The sequence below is a fragment of the Salvia splendens genome, chromosome 6 (assembly GCF_004379255.2).
Source record: "Salvia splendens isolate huo1 chromosome 6, SspV2, whole genome shotgun sequence".
Lineage (NCBI taxonomy): Eukaryota > Viridiplantae > Streptophyta > Magnoliopsida > Lamiales > Lamiaceae > Salvia > Salvia splendens.
The window spans coordinates 13,548,472-13,552,140 of record NC_056037.1 but is presented as its reverse complement, the minus strand read 5'-3'; the positions used below and the strand labels follow the sequence as shown (position 1 = coordinate 13,552,140).

The following is a 3,669-nucleotide window of genomic DNA, read 5'->3' as shown; positions in this document are numbered from 1 at the left end:
TTTCACCACTTTCAAAGGCTCGTGTTACATCGAGTAGTATCTATCCTGTTACTCTATAAGTTTATAACTTATAAGTGGGTAACTCTTTGGAAAGGACAAATTAAGTAGATATGCGATAAAAAAAATTGTTAGATCTCTGCGCTAATATCTTAGTTCCTTGTGCAATTGGGAGCATAAATTTTGTTTGTTGCACCTAAATAAAGAATAAAATTTGATGGTACCAAAGAAACCATGTCACTGTTTACACTCCCCAAGGCCCATAAAAAAAAGAGTTGATTTTTTGTACTACGAAAAAATGACGATAAAATTATAGAGACCAAGAACCAAGAAGGTGATACGACGTCGTACGTGGCTAAAACATCCACCCAAGGCCAGAGTTGGCGTAGCGTCTCCCTCTCTCCCTCTCTCCCATTCTTCAATAGAAAAAAAAGGACGGATCTATCCAATTGGAATTTCCATGGCGGAATAACCGTTATTCCTTCTTTTGATTTCTTTTGATACAGACAATCGCGAAATCCAGAAACATTTATTCACATAAAATAATCTTCCCCTCTTGTCTATTGTTTGATTTGAGGCGCAATTCTTCAAACCGCCATTATTGCAGCCATACAAGCGCTTATTTTTCTCCACATTCTTATCTTGTTTGCACTCAACTGCAATATTAAACTACCCGTCTCCATCAACTCTTGACTGCTTCCTTGGATAACAGCTTCCCCACGCTAAATGATGTCTTCTATAACACCCATCTCCCGCGCTCAACCCATCTTCAAGAAACCTCAATTGGGAGCCTCGCAAAAGCCCCAAGCTCACTTTTTGTCGTTGCAGCAACGACGGCGGCGGAGAAGGGGAAAAAGAGGTACCCTGGCGAGGCGAAGGGGTTTGTGGAGGAGATGAGATTTGTGGCTATGAAGCTGCATACCAAAGATCAAGCCAAGGAGGGGGAGAAGGAGCCGCAGGGGCAGCCTCTTGCTAGATGGGAGCCTAGTGTTGAAGGCTACTTGAGATTCTTGGTTGATAGCAAGTTGGTTTATGATACTCTTGAGAGGATTGTCGACAAAGCCGCTTTCCCTGAATGTCAGTTTTTTATTTTATGTGATGTTACTGTTTCTATTTAGTTGGTGCTTGTTTTGATGTCTAATTGAGATGATGTGTTTATCTTTTCCTTTAATTGATGGATTTTACTAATGATGTATGATTTCAATTGCAGGATGAGTTTTGATCTTGTGTTTATGATGTACTGAGATATCCTAAATGCTTTTCATATTTAGACTTGGTTTGGTTAGAGGAAATAAAAGATTGTTTTTCATCCTGATTTTCATGTTTAGACTTTGGTACAACTGATTTCTCTTGCACATATGCTATGCTCTGGCTATTTGTTCTTGGTAATTTGCGCATTGCCCTCGTTGACTTGAGGCTTCTTCAATATTAAGGGGCACCTATTGATTGATTCACATAACAGATGAAATGGAGTGTGACTTGTTATTCTGAAAAACCTTGATACTTGGTGTGTTTTCTTCTGAAATGCATAGCTGGATTTGAGTACTAATAAGAAAGATAGTCTTGAGGACATGGCAAATATCCTTGGTCTCTGTTATTGGGTGAAAGGAACAATTTTTCTTGCTCCAATAAGAGTTCAGTCATTGCGTTGTTATTGGGCTCTGCTGTTGATAGTTGGGTGAAAGGAACGTGTTTGTCGAATTCTGTGATACACTTGTTTTGCTTTAAAATGTTCTTGTGATATATCCATATATCATCCGTTCCTCTTGTTTCTTCCTTTCCCACTTTTATAAGCACTCGCCTTGAGGATAGCAGCTCGTCAAACGTAGTGCAAATTTTTGCAACCCCAGTTGTTTGTTTCAACTTTAGTGATATGAATAACATATACGTGGGAGCAAACCCTTTACCTTTGACCACCTGGTTTTGGGTCAAGCTAGGGCTCCCTAACTTATATGCTTATCAATCTGGTGCGGTGAACGTGGATCTGGATGGCCTATGGAAAGGGGTTATCCAGAGTAATCATCTTGTGTGATTAATATAACTGTACACTTCAACACATTAGTTGTTCCTTGGGATTCCATCATGCTCTTGTTCCATGTATAAGAATGTTTCATTTCTTAAGTTTCTTGTGGACAAAATGTGTTGGTGTTCTTCTTTGCAATACAAATGGAAATTGTGATCAATTTTGTGTTCTCAAATGTTTGCTTCCGTTTGTGGCTTAGGATAATATATCAAATACAGGCTATTTAGTTGAAAGTTGCTTTCGTGCTATCAGATGCAGAATTCAAGAACACAGGGCTCGAAAGATCAGAAAGACTTGCAAAAGATCTTGAATGGTTCAAGGAGCAAGGTCATGCAATCCCGGAACCATCATCTCCTGGCATTACCTATGCTCAGTATGTTGAGGAGTTATCTGAAAATGATCCTCCAGCATTCATTTGCCATTTCTACAATACGTACTTTGCTCACTCAGCCGGTGGCAGGATGATAGGGAGGAAGGTTAGCCGCAATAACATTCTTTTTAAGCCTTCCTGAAAAATGCTTGGGCCCATAATAGTTGATGCTATACTTTCCGATTTCTTCCTTGCACTCGTAATAGATGTGGCAATATGAATTAGATAGTTTATCTTAGACAATAGCGACATAATCAGAAATCTAATGCCTTTTTCAGTCGATAAAGACAACGCTCATGTCAACTATATGACACAATTGTGCATACTAATTAGATAGGGTATAAATACTCACTCTATGCTAGTTTATTGTGATCAGGTAGCCGAGAAGATACTGAATGGGAAGGAACTGGAGTTCTACAAATGGGAAGGCGAGCTGTCCCAATTGCTTCAGAATGTTCGGGATAAGCTAAACCGAGTTGCTGAAGTATGCACCCTTATTTCTCTGTTTTTATGCAGAATTTTATGAGTTTATAGCTAATGTTTAAATGTGTGGATGGTTGGCAGAATTGGAGTAGGGAGGAAAAGGATCATTGCCTCGAAGAAACTGAAAAATCGTTCAAGTTTTCCGGGGAAATTCTTCGTCTGGTGTTGTCCTAACTCAGACTGCAAACTTGTTATTAATACATGTGTAATTCTGAGATGGAATCTCTTCTGTACAAAATACTCTCCATCTACCAATGTATCTTGCAAATTAATCACTTATGTTATAATGTCATCATGTACTATTAAATTAAATTGCAAATGTCTTTATACAGACTTTTGCATCAGATTGTTGGGGAGAGTAGCTAATGAGGAGAAAGAGGCTTGGGCATTTCCACTACTTACAATGCACAACATTTCAAAACTATCCTGGACTATATATAAATGTGTGTATAGCCGCTTAAATTCTTGAACAAGACTATAAATATTTATGTCAAATGAAAATATTTTTTATTCCCGGTATAAACTATATTTTCCTTTAGCTTCACTGAATGGAGGCTTTTTGGGGGAAATAACTAAATGAGGGGTTTGAGATAAATTTGATTCCCAATTTCTTGACTAAACTTTTAAATCCAACTGCAACTGAAGCTCTTTATTGATTTAAATTATTTTTTTAACAAATATATAAATTTAAAGTTAATTTTTAGTAGGAATCAAACTTTTTAATTGTAGATGTCAGATCAAGAAATTTATCACTAATATTTTGTATCACATTCATATTAACATATCTAATCGTACT

The 3,669-nt window shown here is 37.5% G+C and overlaps 1 pseudogene; it reads left to right on the top strand.

Moving 5' to 3' along the window:
• Nucleotides 1-337: 337 nt before the first annotated feature.
• Nucleotides 338-3,185, top strand: LOC121809718 (annotated as a pseudogene).
• The last annotated feature ends 484 nt before the right edge of the window (nt 3,186-3,669 follow it).